This window comes from Alligator mississippiensis, chromosome 13 (assembly GCF_030867095.1).
Source record: "Alligator mississippiensis isolate rAllMis1 chromosome 13, rAllMis1, whole genome shotgun sequence".
Lineage (NCBI taxonomy): Eukaryota > Metazoa > Chordata > Crocodylia > Alligatoridae > Alligator > Alligator mississippiensis.
In genome coordinates this window covers 4,547,194-4,567,067 of record NC_081836.1, presented here as the reverse complement: position 1 = coordinate 4,567,067, position 19,874 = coordinate 4,547,194, and the positions used below count along the sequence as shown (strand labels likewise).

The 19,874-nt window shown below is 48.1% G+C and overlaps 1 protein-coding gene across 3 annotated transcripts in view; it reads right to left on the bottom strand.

The window, feature by feature from the left end:
- The window catches only part of PAX7 (paired box 7), a 134,758-nt gene that overhangs the window by 20,680 nt on the left and 94,204 nt on the right, over positions 1–19,874 (bottom strand). The window lies entirely within an intron of this gene.

The window sequence follows — 19,874 nt, the reverse complement described above, 5'->3', positions numbered from 1 at the left end:
CCAGTGTTATGAATGAGCCAACATGCATAGAGAGGTGACGTGACATGCCCACGGTCACATTGAGTATCAGTGGCAGAGCCAACAAGAGAACGCAAGATTCCTGCCTCCCAATCTAGTGACTCTCTGCGCCTGGAGCAGCACAGTTCACTAACTACCAGGAAAATCAGAGCTCTCATTAGTGCCATCCATGACTTCAAACACCTTTCAGGGGTTATTTAGATCCAGTGGAGAGCCATTTTGGGAACAGCGGATGGAATGACCATGAGCAATTGTATTGCTGGATCTAAAAATACTAAAGTGACCTGTTCACGGATGGATGAAGAACAGGCAGGTACTAATAATGCGAGGGACTCATGGATGCATGTCGGTGATGACATGGAGTTGGGACATGATGGTCAGTGGCAGCAAACAAAGCCAATAAAGGTCTAGGCTGCACTACAGGAGTATTGGAAACAAGGCAACGGGAAGTTATTACCTGATTGTTCAAGGCTATGGTGAGGTTCCACCTGGAGCACTGCATCTTGTTTTGGGCACCCTGCTTCTGTAGAGATGTACAAATTATGGAGAAGGTCCAGAGAAAAGTTTCTAAACTATTCAAAAGTACGGGAGGGTCTTAGCTATGGTGAGAGGATGAACTGGTTAGGCCCAGACAGTTTGGGAAGGAGAAAGCGGAATCTCCTTCCAATGCAAGTACCTAATAAAATAAGAAGAGCTATGAAGTCAATGCCTAGCAAGGGCTATGGAGATTTTTCTTGCAATAAGTGTAACTTCCTGGGCTCAAGACCTCTGCATCTGGAAGCAGGAGGCTCTACCCCTTGAGCTAAGGACCAAATCTGGTATCTCGGAGATGGTAGCAGACTGTGCAGAGGGACAGCAGAAGGGGAGAGAAAGCCATGCAGGGCTAGTGAAGGCTACCGGAGGGGAAGGGGGATCTCTTTTAAATAACAAGCAAAATCAGAAGACATGGGCCCACTGCCCTGGAGATGCAAGAAACTCAGCAAAGTGACTAGTAGCTTTGGGTGCCCAACTTGGGTCACCTATAGGGAGTCTGATTTTCAAGGGCAACTGAGCACCTTCCCTCTGAAAATCAGGTCCTTTAAGCTGTCCTAGGTGGGGTCCCCCCAACGTCACTAGTACCTTTTGAAAACCTTGACCCCTAGGTTTAATTAAAATGCATGAGAGTCCCCCCAAAATTCATGAGGGCCCCCCCAAGACCAGAGGGTCTGGGTCCTTGCGCCTCCTCTCACACTAATGCAACCCCCTGAGTGTGGCAGAGTTTCTGCTGGTGGAAGAGAGAGGAGAGTAAGGCTCGGTGGTACCTCGGGATATAAATGACGTTCAGTGAGAAGTCAAAGGCACCCTTGACTGCGCACACAGAGACAAAAAAAAATCTGGGGCTGAGCAAGACTTTTGCTTTCATCTGAAGCTCCGGGCGTGGAAACACTGATCAATCCATATGATGGGGCCAGATCCTCCAGTTCTTCCCCTTGACTCCAGTGAAGCTAGACTGATTTACACCAGCTGAGGCTCTGGGCCATACACCCCATATGCATTTGCTGCCATTTGAATTAGTGAACTGTTCAGGAAGCAATCCCGGTTTCCCTCAAACCGATTTGGGAGTTTGGACAGACTAGGGGTGGGTTTTCAGTACGTTTCACCAGTCCCTTTTTGTCCCTGGAGAAACACCACCCTTTTCCTTGCCCTTGCCTGGGTGAGACATTGGAAAAGCAATGAAGCACGGCCACTCCTTCGCAAACCCACAGCCAGTGGCCTGCTGTCACATGAGGCTGACTCCTCTGTATTTCCAGGCGGCATTTTAGGAAGCTAAACAGACATTTAACACTTCCCTGAGGTTCATTTCCACCTTCCAGCAATTTCCACATCAAATCTGACATGAGCAGAATGGGAGGGAAGATGCATTGCTTATAGGGCAATTTCTTTGTTAGGATGTGGCACAACTAAGGGAAAGTTTGGGTTCCCCTGTGAGAGGTGAATGGGCTAGGTCACCTCTAACGTGCCTTAACAGATCGGCATTTTATCTATAAAATGATTAATTATGAATATTATTCTTCCTGGGCTGTGATTGGAAGGTGGCTTGATGTGGGGAAAATCTTGCTCCCGGCACTACAGCCTGCACAGAAACCTCCGGGACGTGAAAGCAGAAGAGGAGCTACCACGGAAAGCAAGGCTGTGGATGTTTCGGTGCCTTCAAAAGGGCTTGGACTGGATTTGGTTTGAAGGGAACAACCGGTTCTTATTTTCTGCACCCATTTCTCTGTTTTGAGCGGGGGGATCTGGGACATGCAGATGGCAGAAAGGGGATGGAAAGAGAGAGGTGGAGGGGCTCGGGAAGAGATTTGCAACACTAAGAAACAAAACCAAAAAAAAAAAAATAAAGATCCGCCGCTAAATCAGCCCTCAATCTGTTGTTGTGCATCTGCCTGATGTGAATAATGGCTGGATGCGGAGATCAAACAGCACGGCTAAATCCCAGCAAATTAAACCTGTTTTATAAACTTCTGCTGCTGTTCAGCACTGAGACCTGTCTCCTATCGCCGGCTCCATACCAGCAGAGATTAACAAAGCCAAACCAAAATTCACAGAGGTGTCTCCTCTCCTTCTTTCCTCCCTCCCTTCCCATGTCGCTGGCTCTCCCGCCCTCCCTTTCTCATTTGATTTATTTATTTTTTTCCCTTCTCAGCTAAGCTGATCTGTGCTCACTCACTATCGCAGCCCCCCGCGGACATTGGTAATAGAGTGTGGGTGCTGACTTATTGCTTCCAAACAAGATTTCCTGAGATCCTTTGAGTCCTCTCTGCACCTCCTCTCCCTGCTTCTCTCTCCCTTTCTCTTTTTGTGGGAGTGTGAAGGGAAGCTTCTATAAATGCAAAAGGGAGCTGTACTACAAAGAGTCCCCGAGTGGCATATCCCAGCCTCAGGCAAAGCTGCCTGGTGCACTGATAGTCCTGCGTATCTGCTCTCCAACTCCTCTCCCTCTCTCTCTCCCTCCCTTTCCCCCCCTCCCGCTCTCTCTGATCAATCAAGGCCTGTAATCAGTTAAGGTCCGGCTTAACTGCAGTGTAAGATACACCAGTTAAGTAAAGCCAATGCCTTCGGGGTTCCCATCGTAAATACGGAGAGGTCATGGGGAGATGAAATAACCCCGATAAGTTCAGCAAGTGCAATGCTAGCTAGACTCAAACTAAACATTTAATAACTCAGGCTGGCAAAAGAATGAAAGAAAGGGAAAATTAGAAGCGCTTCACACACCGCCCGCTCCTCTGCCGCCTGTTCATTTGCTCTCTCAATTCCTGGGTTTCTCAGAAGAAGCGCCGTGCATTTTTTAAGGCTTTCAGATGTTTCTCTCCAAGGGACCCGCAAGCTTGGCCTACCTTGGAGCAACCTGAGCGCATTTTGGGGTCCTGGAGATTGCAGCAGGGCTGCATTTTTAAGGTCAAGTCTCTTCCCTCTGCTTCCGTAGGGGAAAAAAAAAGAAAACCCCGAATCCAGAAAGAATGGCTTTTGCAGCCCTGCAATGTCAGGCATTGCTGTCTCTGCTCTTCTTTGCTGCTGCTTGAATCCGAAGCAGAGATTTTCCTAGGCATGGAGGGGAGCTATTCTCCCTAGCCACATGGCCAGTCAAGAAACTCTCAGAACTGGAGCTTGCTCTATTCAAGTGGATGGAGCTACCTCGTTTTACACCACAAGCCAACCTAGACTAAGTGTTTCAAGGGATCCACATATAGTTGTGAGTAAATGGAAGAGAGAAAACCAAGAGAGGAGAGTGGTAATCTTAGCTGAGAGCCTTGCCCCGGCTATCTAGAGACCTTTATTCTGCTGTCCCATTTTGCATCCAGTTTCGGCTATAAAGGAGCTTTTTTCTCCTCCCTTTGCCTGCCTTTTTTTTCCCTTCCCTGTATAATTATTGCCTGTATCCTTTCACTCTTTTCCTTTCCCTGAGCACAGCCCATGGCACAAACTACAGTCTCCAGCACCCAAAAAGCTTACCCTGTCTTTATGCTTTCGGATAAGTGAGGCTTTGGATTTTGCTGTGGATCTGAACCTGCCCTTTTGGCTTTGGTTCCAGGTCGGACGCAGGGAGAAGGAACTGTTTACTGGTTGCAGTCCTGATCCACCAGAAAACTAGCACGGTTTCAGACCAAGGAGGCAGAAATCTTGCAAAGCCAGCACATCCCCACCCTTGAAGGCATCAAAAACCTGGCGAGATTTTGAGACTGTCGAATCCCGGCCCAAATGATATTCCTGACTGTATCTCAGCCACCAAACTCTCAATTCCAACCTCAGCCTAACAAAAATCTGAGTCAAAATACCACTGTAATGGCCCATTTGTGTTGATATATCTTCAAGGACGACACTACAAATTCCTTTTACCCTCGAGCAATGGGAAAACCTTGCAAGACTCCTCGGGTTTAGTATAGACTTTGCACCCATGGTTTCTCTGAACCATTCTCAGACCTCCTGAGTTGAGTTGGGCTGGACATTTCATGAGAACAGGTTTCCCTGTGAGCTTACTGGCCCTTCTTGTCTCAACCTGGGATAGGAATAATGTGACAAGTACTTCCTTGGGTGCCTGCTGAGAAAAAAAGAGCACAGAATAATATCTCGAATAGCAGCATTTCCCTAATTAGCCCTAAAATGATGCCATAGACTCATGAAGCAATCCTGGAGTCCTTATGTCTTTTGGGCAAAAGACCTCAACCTTTGGGCTCTATTGAGCAGGAATACAGGAAAGGCCCTGAGAATGAAGTGCCGTACCATTGACTTCAATGGTTTGAAGTACATGCTGAACGCTAAGCATAGGCTGAAGCATTATCTTGGCTGAGTAAGGAGGGAGCTAAACTCCTGCCTAAATTATTTTGTTGAATTGAGGCTTTGATTCTATATCCTGCAGGAGGCACAGTCAGCTTATTAAAATCATGGGGCCAAATCCCCTGCAGGTGTAAAATCACTTTAATAGAGCTGTGCTAATCTACACAGAGCCAGCATTTGATGCACGCACAGTAAACGTCATTAATGTGCACCGATGGCTGGACCGGCCATTGCAAACAGCTGAATGGTGTGCATTGATGTAAAACCAGTCCAGGTAACACATCCCAGAGAGTATTTTTTTTTCATGCTTGTCAACAGTAGTTCAGTTTAGGCTGGTTCTGATACTACTGCCCAGTATATTATCTTTTAAAAATGATAAAGCTGACAATACATCTTACAATACTGGCTGTTTCTTTTTTTCAAAAGTCCTGAAGCCATGGTAATATGGGATTTCACAATGGCGTCTGCTATGAAATCATTGCAGAGGCATGGGTAGAAGCCATCAGTGTTTTGTGTGGATTACAAAGCCCACCACTGTTCAGGGAATGTCAGATTAGCAAAACTCTTTATTTAAAATTCTCTTCTTTCTAACATGTCAGGCTTGTTAAAACCAAATTATTTTAAAGACTTTATGTGCATTTTTGCCAATTAGGCTGCTGGCTTGCTTTATGCATTTCACTTATTTGGACAAAATAAATTGTCAGGTTAGTTTTACTTATGCTGTTTCGCCTTCTGGTTTCCATGCACTTAAACCTTGTTTAATCTGGAGGATTTTACAGTGAAAAAAAAAAATCAAACCTCCATTGGTACTATCACTAAAGGAGTGTCTGAAAACACACCGAGCTCTCGTCTACCCTTGGGCTCTAGGGCTCCCAGCAGGGGATTTTTGTAGCATAGACAGAAATTGTGGGGTGCACCCACTGCAAAGAAACTTTGAACCCCAAACAAAGCCAAGCAAACAACCCTCTATTTTCATTAACTTTTCTAATACCATTCGCTGTTGCAAAACTTTTTACAATATTCCAGCAGGATGTTGAAGTTCTGACCATGATCACAGCCACATTCACTAGACACAGGGTGTGCCTACATGAGACGCTTATTGCACATTAGCCTAATAACACTGCGCGTTAGCGTGGCAATTAAAAACCGTGCTAATAGCCTACTGCATGGTGTTATTAGGCTATAACCATCACAAAATAACCATATGCAGTAACTCTAGGTACTACGCATTGAGTTAGTACTTCAGTAGGCAAATACTAAACTAAATGCACACTAACTAAGGTGCAATAATGGATGGGTAGGCGCCCGCAGAGAGCTAAAATGGCACAATGTCCTTAGCTTGGATGTGATTATGCCTGTAAAAAGATGCCTGTTCTGGTCGAGCTGTTCCTATGTGGAAAGGACGAGAAGCTATATTGGTAGCAGATCCCCCTAGGCTGGTATAGAGCTGCATCTATACTAAATGGGCTGGTCTGCCTAGTTCATTAAACCAAAATCACCCTGCAAACCCAAATAGTGATGTTAGTACAAAGCGTGTGTGCATGAACCGGCTCTATTTTGACCTTTGGCGTGAAACGAGCCGCAGAACCTCATGCAGCAAATGCAGCCCGCCTCAGGCCCCTGTCTTCCAGAAAGATGTCTTGATTGAAAGACCCCCAAGCAATGGCGAATCCACCGAATCCCTCGGTACGCTCGGGCCCGCCACCTCCCCGCCTTGCTGCGCGGAGAGATGGCAGCGATATATCACGCCCCGCGTTACTCCAGCAGAGTGGAAGGCTCTGCCGAAGTTTAAAAGCACACTGCTGATCCCGAGATAAATGGCGGAAAGGGGATTAGAGCTACTTAGCGGAGGAGAGGGAAGACTCAGGAAGGGCTGATTATTTTAAAGATATGACTATTTAAAGATAATGATTGCATAAATTTAATTAATGCATTTTCATGCTGCAAATGGCCGTTTTGTAATTAATGTATCTGGCCTCGCTAAGCATGGGAGATCACATCTCCCGGTCCCCCCTCCCACCCGAACCCACCCCCCCCGCCTCCCGTTTAATGAAAGACAGAAAGCAGATGACAGAAACAATTTGTCAGCCAGTGCGGGTGTCAGATGCCTAATTGGCCGCGCCGAGTTAGTGGAAAGTGAGGGGGGAGGTTGTTTCTTCTTGACGACTCCTAGGCTTCAGGGTGGGTGCGCGTGTTGGCGGGGGAGAGGGGAGAGAGTGTTCATCGTTAATTGATGGAGATTAGGACACAGATTGGCTGTGGCAGGGACTGGGCAGTGACAAGGAGGGGACAGGAAAGGCTGATTAACACCCGTGCAAACAAGCTGCCATATCTCACAATACGTTAAGTCCCGGCACTGTTGACAACATGGATATTTATCACCCGTTCTCTCCCTGTTCCTCTTCCCCCCATGCCCTAGCTCCTGTCCCCATCACCGCTTGGCCTGACAGGGTGGAGCAGGGAACGGGGAGATGCCATGCCGCAGCTCCAGGCCAATAGACGGCGGGCCAAATTCCTCTCCTGGGTGCAAAGCTTTCATGATCGGTGAGTGCAGGCGACCCTGGCCGTGTAGCAGGGGCGTCAGCTGTCTGAGGAGCTATCTGCATCCTGCTCCACACCCCACACTGATGGTGGGGATGGGGAGAGCTGAGGGCACGTGGTCCCACTGGAAAGGAAATGATGCCGCTGACCCGCTCCCATGGACCATCCCCATTTCTGACCAGCTGCTTGAGTGCGATCCTCGGTACAGCATTGCTATGTTTCAAACGTCCTTGCAGCGGTTTGTAGGGAGGCCTTCAACCGCTCGTTTGAAAGATGCTGCTTCGGTCTTTGGGTATTCAAAAAAACCATGGGAGCTCTTCCTCCTCTCCCTCTGCCATCAGGAGAGAGACTTCAAAATCATGTGGCTTGAAAGGAACAGAGACGGCATTTCTTTTCTTTGCCATCTGGCTTCTGAGCCTTTCCGCTGCATTTGGGTCACCAGCAACAAAGCCCCCATCTAATCAGGTTAAACCTCACCCTGTCAGTGTGTGGCGAGGAAAGCGGCTTCCTCCAGACTGACATGTACGCACCAAGAGGTTTGGGCGCTTGAAGTCTGTCTGAGTTACAGCCAGGATTTGCAGACACCTAAGTCTCATTGGAATGCAATGGGATTTGAGCATCTCAATCCCTTAGGTGCCTTGAAAATCCCTGCCCGTGTCACTGCTTTCCAGTCCGAGAAATGACCATGGCTAGCAAACGGCAGCACAGACACCGCTGCTGCCCGAGAGCCCAGGGCCGCAGCTCCAAGGCGAACGACCTCTCTGATCCTCTGTGCCAGGGCAACATCTAAGGGACCAATCGCAAAACTCATCCGGAGCACAAAACCCAGATCTCCCAAGCGATCTTATTGTTACAGCAAGACCATATCACCGTTCTGCAGCGCAGGGTCTTCCTTGGGTGCTTGTATACCCGGCACTAAAGGGTTTGAGCAGCTCACACTTTTTTAATGTACTTATCCTCACCCCACCCCCCTGCAAGGCAGGGCAGTGCTATTATCCCCATTTCACAGACAGGAACTGAAGCACCGAGAGCTGAAACCTGGGTGCGCAGGGAACTTATGATAGAGCCGGCACTTGAATCCATGCTCTCCATAGCTTTAAAACAGACATGAGGCAAGTGGCATAATGTGTCACATTAAGACAATAATGTTACACTCATATAGTGCTCTTGTTTGAAGATCTAATGAGGTTTACAAAAGTGAGGCTTGTTTTAATTACTCCATTTGATAGGCAGACAAACTGAAGGACAAGAAGGTGCATGCGCAGAGGGGGAGGAAAAGGAAGAGAACAGGAGAGTCCAAGTTTCTGTGCTCTGCTCTTCTCATATGCAGATTTCTAAGATCCCACATTTCATTAAGGTTCAATTTACAAAGGGTTTATAAGCGTGAATATGTGATAAGTAGCCGCTACGGAGATGAAGATTTTCTTTTAGACAAAAATCGAGCTTTTTAATTCCCATCGGTCTGTTTTTTTCAACCAGACAAAACTATTTTTTTTTTCCTAAGGGAAAAGAACGGGAGAGGGACGAAAAGAAATCAGAAACGGAAAAGATTTGGGCTCCCCAAAACCAAATCGAACCGAAATTTTTAAATCAGAAACAAAGCAAAAGCTTTTAATCTGAGACTAGATGAAAAGTTTGGGTTCTTATTACCAACAAAGGAAAAAGTCCCGGAAAATTTCAAAGTGAAAGGAAACTCTTTGCTTTCTTTCCTAGTTTTCATGGAAATCAGTTGCCATTTCTCAGCTGTCGCTGTAAGCACGTTATGGGCATGAACACACGAGAGATGTGCGCTATATTAGATATTTGCATCATGAAAGCACTAGCATCCTAGTCATTGATCAGGACGCTTTGGACTGGCCCCTGCAAAAATGCAGCACGACAAGAAAACTCTTCCCTGACCAGCTCAAATCTGAGTACATCGACAGAAGGTGCTAGAGGTGCTGAAAAGTCATGGTTATAAACAACCTACTGAGCTGCTGGATAATCCATAACAGTTGATTAACCATTTATTAAAATCCCTACTCACTATTTATATAAAAAAATGATTATTTTCCATGGAAAATAATCACTTTTCAACAAAAAAGTGAACAGCTTCTGCAGACACTTTCCCCCCTGTTTGTAGTTGAAAAACCTCATTTGCTTGTTGAAAAGTTTCAGTGGAGAAACTTTAACTAGCCGAATTTTCTAATGCTTTATAACCGATGTATTAAAGGAGCCCTTGTATATAGTGTGTAACAAATCACGCATGAAAACACATCTCTGTTTTTACCAGTTTTACTCCCCGGCTGTCATGCCCTGACTCATAGGGGTGAAGTTTTGCCAACTCCCTTTCCCAAAAGTCTCTCAGTTTGAGAAACATTACTCATCCGAGGTCCAGAGTCGTAACGCTTCACATAAATTTGCAATCCCTTCATTTTTATTGTAGAAAATTATTTCCAGCAGACTTATTAAAAAAAAAAAGTATTTGACTGAAACTGTAGAAACAGCTGGTTGTGCTCGCAAAATGAATCCCGACATTGCCCGTTTTCTGGTTAAGTAATTGTTGTTCTTCGTTTTGGGATGTCGGCACTGTCATTTAATCACCAGTGTGGTGTAACCTGTTGTTTTCCTTTCCGTCCTGGCTGCTCAAGTCGGGTGCTTTGGACAGGGTTGGAGAATCTCAGCCTTTATTTGAAAATAAATACATCTGGACGTTTCTACCCTTCCTGGTTGAAACGGGAACCGAAGGGCTCGAAAACCAGAAGGCAAACAAACCAAGGGAACCCCAAATATATGGGTTTTTTTAAAGCTGCTCTCATGACGTGGGGAGAGAGATGCTGAGCTGCTCATGAGGCCTTGATGATGCCTTGAGTTGTTGCTTTATGCTTTTTAGCTATCTGCCCTCTCTTCCTCTCTGTAGTAACCGAGGATAATCCCTCACTTTCTGGCCACTCTTGCCATGATGATGGCCAAAGGCCAAGAGAGAACAAGTGCAACCAGCTGAAAATCTATATGGGGAATCTTCACCCTGCGAAGGATGACCTTCACCTGGGAGATATCTTCAAGACCCCTCAATGAAGGGCGGATCAACCTGTTCTCATGGGCCTCCACTCTCTCTCTCCCCAATCTGGGGAGAGTAAACTCAGAGGAAACAGAAAGAGGAAAGCCATCAAGTTCCTCTGCAAAACCAGAGATGGGATCTCATATGAACACTACACCCAAGGCTTGGCCTTGCCCTCTTTGGGCAACCATGGCTTCATTGAACTTAGCCCAGGGAGCAGAAGTAGCTCTCAAGGTCATGAGTTAACATGGGCCTGTTGGCAAAAATAGCTTCCCATTGAAGGATCCTCCATCGTTTCATAGATGTTAGGGGCTGGAAGAGACCTTACAGACCATCAGGTCCAGCCCCCAAGTCCATTTAAGGATGCCCAATTCCAGGACTCCCGGTGCTTCGAGATATTGCCACCTGGCATAAGGCATCGGGGGTGTCAAACGTGGCAGCTCCCAGAATGAATGGCCCATCTTGAAGGTTGGCAGCCAATTGCACAGCTCTCTAATAAGCCCCTTCAAGTGTTTCCTACCTAGGATGAACACACAGTAGACATTTTCCTAATGCACCATGCTTCCATATTGGTATATATGCACCTCTTCCTTTCCGGCTTATTTCACATGACAAAGAGTCATCGGGTCAGAGCTATGCACTATGCAATGGAGTCGCGCCAGGGAAGGATTTGGTGTATTGTGTATTAAATAAATACCAAGTGATTACAACACCATATTGGCTGTGAATGAAGCCGCCTGCAGTGGGGTATGTCGCTGTCACATCATTTCTCCTTCCCAGCAAATAAGTTTGAATGCACAATTGGTATTTATTAGATGACATACAATAACTGTCTCATTAAATCAGGATCTGAGTGCAGGCCGGAAGTCTTAATTTAAAGTGTCACCAGTTACTAGTTATTGAAACGAGGCAGGGCTGGGCTGGGCCGAGGCTGGAAAGCGAGCTACAAGTTACAGCTCACACCTCCAAGTGGTTGGTTATTTCCGTGGTGCTATGAACCCCGGTGAAAAATATTCATCCTCCAAATGCAATCGCTCTGTTTCTGTCCCTTGCTCGCTCTCACTCCTCGCCACGCACACTTTAAATCTCTACCTAATAAACGGTTGGGCACCTTTCTCTGTGTTTTAAATGCAGCGTCAAAAGCAAAGGTTAATGCCTGAGATTGCCTTCCAATTGAAAACGCGGCAACCGGCAAATTTGGTTTGTTTATAGTGGAAATGCTTGAACTGCTGTGGATGGGTGGCGGGGTGCGGGAGCGCACGGGAAAGGGAGGGGGGGCCCTGGTCCCCGAGCCCTGGTGTCTCTCCCGGACAAAATTAAATTTCAAAGTTTAATGAGTTGCGAAGGGCAGTGGATTAGAAAGGCCGGCCTGTGCGGTGCCAAAGCCGAGGCGTGGTGTTAGCGGCTGCTGCAGCGAATAAAAGGGGAGAGGGAGAGGGAGAGAGAGAGAGAAAACCTCCCCGAAAACGTCAGGGAACAGAGCAAGTGAAAAATGTCAGGGCAAATTGCTCTTGACAGTGTTAATATCTGCACCTCATAGCAATAATTACATGTAAATAAATAGTGAAATAGCTCTCAGCTGGAGTCTGCACTCCGAGTGCAGATGCCGCTAACAGCCAGCTGGGGACCTTTCGCATTTCGGTGGCTTTTCCGCCCCCCTCCTCCTCCCCCTCCTCCTATCTCATCTAGGCTGGAGCGGGGAGAGCGACAGCCGTCATGCAAAGGATGCTGTTTGTGGCACCTCTTCCTCCCCTGCGCTGAATTTGCCCCGTCTCTACGCTGTTTTCTACCAGTCGAGAGACTCTCACTGGCCACGAGGGGCAACTGCATCACCTGAGTGCAAGTACGGGGGAGGCTTGATGGCTCACCACCTGGGCATGCTGTACACGGCATTAAAAGCAGGTCTAGATATGCTCTTGATCTCTCTTAGCTGCTGGGTAGTGACAGGAGCCATCTGCCCAAGCACCGGTGGTTTTTATGCATATGGAAGGGGTCCATTTTTTAAAGGGGCACAGGGAAATGCCCATCTCTGAGCTGGCATCAGGATGCAGCAGGGGCTTAGTCAGCAGAGGATACCTGGTTTCATGGTTTTGATCCACAAACAACTCAGAGACCATGTCCCCCACTTTTCCGGGTCCTAGAGAGCAGTACCCTTCAACACATGTGCAACACACCTCTGCTGTTCTGCACATTTTGCACTCACACTGATGCCGTGTCAAGAGGCAGCAGTGCCCCCAAGAGGAGAAAGTCCCCCTCAGAGCATCAGCTTCTCGCTGATTTGGGGAAAAACAGCTCTTGCTTTCACACCCAGGCATTAGAGTCCCCATGCAACCTCTCAGTCGCGGCTTGGCGTGGTGCATGATGCACAGCATCCTTCCAGACCCAGTATTCTGCCACAGATTTCCCACATGACCTTGGGCACATCATCTAGCCTTTACGTAGCTCTTATTTTGTAAACTAGGGGGGACAGCGCTTCACTCCTCAATGAGGTGTTGCAAGGAGAAACGCTCCGATGCTCTGGTAAAGGGGCCAGACATGCAGCTCAGATGCAGGGTGTGGACACGGTATGATCTATTCCATAGCAAATGTATTGCACGGGAAGGAGGGCACAAGCAATCCCAAGCCTACTGCAGCGGGTGCTGGCACAGCACCTGGTTAGCAGCTGGAGAGGAGCCATTCTGCATTGAGCGAAAGTTTGCCCCGGGGTGGGCTGGATGGCGGGGAAGCAGACAGACGAATACCCACCGGTGTAACATACCCCCGGCCTGTAGCTGCAGCTCATGTTGCATAGACTTATGCCATCCTGGAGTGGAGTGGCTCACACTGGGGTGAGGCCATGCACTGTGTCTACTCTGTTTGTACTAGCGAGTAAATTGACTCTGTAATCAACATGGTGTGTGTCCACAACCCCAGGTACGTTTAGCCTCACTCTACTCCACCTTGGCTTCTTGAAAATTTACTCACTTGGTCAAGGAAGCCTGAAAGAAGCAGCCTTAAGGGTCCTTTTGGCAGCTCTCCAAGGGCTGCACCTAACATGCTGCTCGGATAAATGTGAACGAACATACTTGCATTTGAACCATCATTGCTGCCTGACTAGGAATCACCTGGGCATTCAGACAGCCAGCCATCCCGCCTTCAGTTGGTATTCTTTAGCTGCAGGGGTTGCCCTGCCTTATGTCACACATTTATTGTGACGATTAATACGTTAACCATTGTGAGTTGTAATGAGGGCCACATAAGTACCCCTGGCACTTGATGGCCTCTCATGAGGACGGCCATAGACGTACCCCTCCAGCCACGTGTGTCATGGGACACAGCCACATTTGCAGTACTGCAGGATTTTGCCCAGGAGGCCCTGGGCAAACTTTTAGTATAGGGTCCCCCTTTGCCAGTGATAATTATAATAATAATTGGACAATGGAAAACAAATTACCATTTTGGGGCTGTCTGGACCCCAGGAAGCTGACTGGCTCGCCCATGCCTGTGTCCAGTTCTGTACATTTGGGTATGAGGGATAAAGAGGATCTTTCCAAGCTGTGTCACCTCCCTGCAATCCAGGACATGACCCCGTGCAGCAAAGCCTGGCTCCATACACAGAGACCTCTCGGGTCCATCGGCACTGGCAGCAGAAACCCGTAGGCCATCAGCTGGGGGAGCCGCTCCTGTCGTGCTTGGAGCGAAGCTCTTATATTTGCTGGCCCAGGCCACAGAAGAGACAGGATCTCACCCACCAGACCAGGGTATTACACTGACACAGCTCATTAGCCACTCCCAAATCTCCACTGCCCCAGGCTTAAACCACTCGACCAAGACGAATAAAAAAAAATGCCCTGCCACAGATAGGAGATGTTCCTACTGAACCACTGCCTTGTGTAAGGGAAAAAGCTGCAAGGCCTTTCCTTTTGGCTAATGCAATTCACTACAACATCCCACACTGCACTGAGCAACAAACACAGCTCCATTATTTGGAAAACAAATATGTTCTTTAGAGCTTCCTGGTTGTCAAACACCTTTTTGTTTAGCTCAACAACTAATCCACTTATCGGAGGATAAAGCTGCCAGTGAATCACCAGTATGATAAAAGCATGCACAAAATTAGCAAAAATTTGCCTATGGCTCTTGCACATTTAACAAACACCAGCTAAGAGAAAAATGATTCCTATTTTTTTTTATAACTGAGATCCCCAGGAGAGATTCTGTTAGATAGCGGCTTTTATTTAGCTTGCAGTCCCCCCCACCCTCCTCCCCTTGTATAAACCAAACACTGAAGCTGGAAGATGATGGGAGATGATATCAGATCCACGGTAAAATTGACAGCATTTGAATAAGCAAGAGATGCAACTGGGGCAAAATTTTAATAGCATTTTTTAGAAAAATATTCAGATGCAAACCAGAAAGCACTGAATGTGCTGACTGCTTCCATAGGCGCGCAGCGCTGCTGGATGTGTTCCCGGTTCGGAGGGCATGGCACCTGCAGGCTCAGGATTTGTCCTCCTCGACTACCTTGCGTCCCAGGTCTCTGCATCCATTCAGGATTGCCCCCTCACAGCTCTCCTCTGAAATGGGGCTGTGCTATTATCTCCAGGGTACAGGCAGGGAAACTGAGGCACAGAAAAATTAAGAGGCTACCCCAAGTTTCATGTGGTCAAGCCAGTTGCAGAAGAGACTGAGCTCATGGCTTCTCAATTCCCCTCTAACTTCTTGTGAGACCGTCTCTTTATCTCCAGCTGGGACCTTGCTTGCTCCAAGAGGATGAAATTGGGGTGCGTTGGGTTTGCATGCTGTAGCATAAAAGCCTTGGGAGTCTCTACAGCTTGGCTGGAAGCCCTCTGAGCAAAGACTTTCTCATGAGATTTGCAGTGGGGGTCTCAGCTAGAAATCTGCCAGGTGGTTGGAGAAGGAAGTGGAGACTCCTTAGAGGTGGGGCCCAAGCCATGAAGGATTCAGACCCAGATTTGGGATGCCCTAAACTAGGAGCATCCCCGCTTCTGCTTCTAGTTCAGGTCTATTTGCAAGAGACAGCTCCTGCTCCCATTACTGGATGGCTGTGCGTAGAAACCTAGGTCTCTAGGCAGGTCCAGTGGAAATCAGTGGTGATCCATACTGGGGTTGAGGTCCGCCTGCAGCCAGGATACATTTACCAAAATGGAGGCCATCATCCTGAACTAAAGCACTGAGACCTGGTTTTCTAGTCCGTGTTGACAGGGGCTCAGGGGTGGACATGCCCCTCTCAAAAACAAAAAAACCTAGAACTTTTCAGGACTGGAAAAAAGCAGAACTCCAGGTTGATGGTGGACACAAGTTTGAGTGGGGAGTATGATGTAGCCTGCTTGGGTCAGGACTTTGGTCAGGACATTTGGATGCACAGACTATCCTAAAGCGTTTGGGAACAAAAGAGAACCACAGGTTGTGTCCATGTCCCCAGCAACCTCAACTGAGAAATCCCTTCCTGACATCCACCTTCAGCCTCTTCTTGACCAGAAGCCATCACATGAAGACTTATTCTTCACAGCCTGGTTCTCAACCATTGCAAAAGAGAAAGCAAAAGAACTAATCTTCAAGCTCAAGGGCCAGAGACCAGGTGAAAGAGCTCGTCAGAGAAGGACAATTCTGTCTTGCAGATCACTGAATTTATCAAAGAATTCAGCTGCGTGCTTTCTCATGATCGCAAAGAGACGGTGACTTCCAGTGGCTATTTAGTGAGTGCCAATGGAGAACCATACCCACTTAACAGAAGGCCAGGGCCCTGCTCTGGGGAGCTCACAAGCCACCGCAGATTTGGAAAGGCTTGATACAGGCTCCTTGCAGTGTGGGGCGAGAGGATACTCTAATAAGGCCGCTGCCCACAGACAAGCCAGGATCATGGTTTATGCCTCAATAAGATGCTCAAAGAGCCGTTGGATGGGAGACTAGACAGAGCTGCTGCAGCGTCTGTCTCCCTTGGTGGCTGGGCAGGAGCTAATGGGTAAAAAGGATCTAATGAAGCGGTTCAATATCCCAAATGATGCCCATCTCTGCGTGAATGGGAGGTGCTCATCTGGTGGGAGGGATGACTGTTGTAGTCTCTTGTGCTAAGTAGGTGCCATTGCAAGAGATAGGACAGATACAGCCCAATGCATTTGAACACCACCTCTTTTCTTTCTTTGCCTGGATTTGCAAGGGCAGGGCCAGAGCACGGGATGACGGGAACGCGTAGGGGAGCTGGGAATTAATCAAGAGGCGCACACCTGTCAGGCTGGTATCTGGAACTAAACAGAAACACTTGCTAGCGGGTGACCTCTCGCCCTCTAGACAAGCCTGCGGCTCTTGGCCTGCTTGAGAAGCCATCTCACCGTGGCTTGGCTCCGAGATCCCAGGTGAAATACAGCAAGAGGGGAAAGCAAGAAAACAGCAGGGAAAGAGACTGAAGCCCTGTTCGAAGCAGCAGGGCAAAGAGAAAGAGGCCAGGGTTGGGGCAGGGGGGCGGCAAGGGCAGTCCTGTGTGCAGGCTGGGGGGACTTTGTCGGGCAGCTGCAAGAACGACATGGAGATGTTGGGAAAAAAACACAGCACGCCGCTAGTCAGCCCTGAGCAGGTAAAGGCAAGATGGGCACGAAGGCTGATGCCGTGGGTATCAAAGGTGAGAGTTTCAAAAGCATCAAAGGGATTTAGGATCACAAGCCTCGTTTGCTGTCTGTAGTTCTCCAGAATCACTTAGGTCAGGACCTTGCTATGACTGACGGCTCAATGGTGGCTACAAAAGCAATGCTATTGCTAAGCACGGCCAGGCAGCAGGCAGAACTGCAGGTGTCTGTAGGGTTGTGAGAGAGTGTAGATTTAAATCCTGAGATGAGATGGGAGAGACTGGGTCTTGAAGGAGCGCGGGGTTGATTCTCAGCCACACTGGGGGCACTGACCTCCGTTCTAGGCAGCTTGGGGCCCAGGATGTCAGAATAATACCCTTGATACCCTGATTTTCCACCTGAGACCACTTCTAGGGTCTGTCAGAGAAACTTTGAAGTGGAGACAGGTAAGCACATCAGGAGAAAACAGCTCTCATCCCATTCCCCTCTGTGTACAGTCATACCAAGGTGCCGGCACTTGAAACAGAAACCCAGATAGGGGCTGTACCTTCAGTGCAATTGAATCAAGAACTTGTGGCTCACCTTGCCGTTGACTAGGGTCTAACATGAAAAAGGGCCACAAAAGTCAGCAGCCTAATTCTGACTGGTTAAGTATTGCTTATCATTATTTTCAAGGGTCCATCATCACAGCCCTGCCTGTCTTGCGCACAGACACACAATGGGCCTCCCATCCTCAAGCATTAAGTGCATGTGTATTGTAACCCCCAGGGAGTGTGTGTCTTCATTTGTGGAGATCCTCGTCAAGAGAAGAATATAAGAAACCCATCACATATAAGAAACCCAAGAGCCAACTTTTCATAAATGCCTAAGTGACTTAGAAGCTTACATCCTGCTGATGTTCAATGGGACTTTGGCTCTTTGGAAAAGTTTCCCCTAAGTCTTCAAACCAGGTCTCCTGAAATGAGGCACTTAACAGCCATAGCTTCATCTTTAAGCAATGGACCTGATTTTCAAAGGTGCTTGGCAGTCAGCTCTGCCGCAGACATTAGCAGGTGATTAAGTGATTTGCTGAAAGTCACTAAGTGAATTTGGGCAAAGACCAGAGCCCAGACCACAGGACTTCCAAGGCCAGGTCCTGGATGGATGCAGCTCCACCAACTTCAGGGGAGCAATGTTGAGCTCCACCAGCAAAGAGCCTGGCCCTGCGGCACATGGGGCCTCCTTGGTCACAGGCCCGTTCTCTACCCTTTAATACAGGCTGGAGCCAAATACTGTTTTGGAGCTTGAATGAATGCTTTTTCCCATTGTGCTTTTGCTTCTGGATCTCATCCATTGCAGATGCTGAGATATTTAGGGTTACCTAGAGAGGTGGTGGCATCTCCATCCTTGGAGGTTTAAAAGACCCAGGTAGACAAAGCCTTGGCTGGGATGATGTAGTTGGGGCTGGTCCTGCTTGGAGCAGGGTGTTGGACTAGATGCGACCTCCGGAGGTCCCTTCAACCCTCATTTTCTATGATGCTATGATTCTATATTCAGCCCAGTGTTGCCAATCCAAGAAATTTAAGCGTTTCTAATACAAATGAACTTCCTGCTGCCCACCAAAATGTTTTTAAGAGTTCTCTCTCAATTCAAAGGCAGTTGGTGGCATTCAAGTATATACATTACTTCGTGGTGGCATTGCAATGGAGGTGGCATTGCAATAGAGGCACCGGTGGCATTGCAATGGAGGTCTATGGGACTTGGGAAGCCATTTTTGCAAAGGAGATTTAAGGTGCTAGATCATGTAGGCTCAGCCAAAGGGAGTTAGGCACCTAAAATACCTCTGACGACCTGGAGAGATTTTTAAAAGATATTTAAGATGCAGATGAATGTCAGATATTTAAATCTAGGTTTACACCACGTACCCATGGCAGACAGACATGGGAATTTAGTGTAGGTCATGGTAACTAATGGTTTATTGTAGTTTGGTTGCACTTTCCATCCACAGCACTCAGAATGCTTCACAGGAGAGCAGTGTCATTATACCCATTTCAAAGGTGGGTAACTGAGGCACAGAGAAGGGAAGAAACTTTTCTGAAGTCACACAGCAAATCAGAGTAACCCAGAACGAAGAGGCAGGTTCAAAGGGGATGATTTAGCAGCATTAGCCCCTTGTTCTGCCTGTGCCTCCTGCAAGTCTGCTTCACTTCAGTATGTGTCATGGGCGCAGAGCGCCGTGTGGAGACTCAGGCAAGGGGCCTCTATTCCTGGCTGTGTCTCAGCTTCTCTGTCTGTAAAATGGAGTGACAAAAGTGATTTCCAGTAAAGCACCTTTGATTTCTGCTGATGGGAAGAGCAAGGCAGTTGCGACGTCACCTTGGAAATTCTGGCAACAGCCGAGTTTAAATCCAACCCTCTTTTTCACCCGCCGTCGGCCCAAACTGTCAAAAATGATATTGTGTCTTTCTTACCAAGGTGCCCAGAGGCTCCAAAGGGGGACAGGCCCCCTACAAACACCAGCAAACACAGACCCTCGGCTCCGAGAGCTAACGAGCGGCGGAGCTGGCTGTGACTGTGCAGCGCAGCAGCCAGCCGACACGCTGCACGAGACCAGGAGTGGGGCCTAAGCGAGCTCCCAGCTGGGCAAGAGACACGATACTTGGCTGACGGGGATGCGATTGCGAAGAGCGCAGGAGTGCTGCCAGCACCACAGCTGGCCCGGGCTCCTAGCGGCCATCTGTGGCAGAAAGCAAAGGCAGATGTTGGCCAAGGCTTTTGCAACTGGGGATACTGGGAAGGTGGCTTGGCTGGGTTTTTTTTGCTATGTTCACCCAGTTCCTACGAGAAGCCAGGCATCCTGACTCCTGGCCATTGAGTGAAGGGCCCAGTCCCCTATCTGCTGCTGGAGAGTGGGGCAGGGT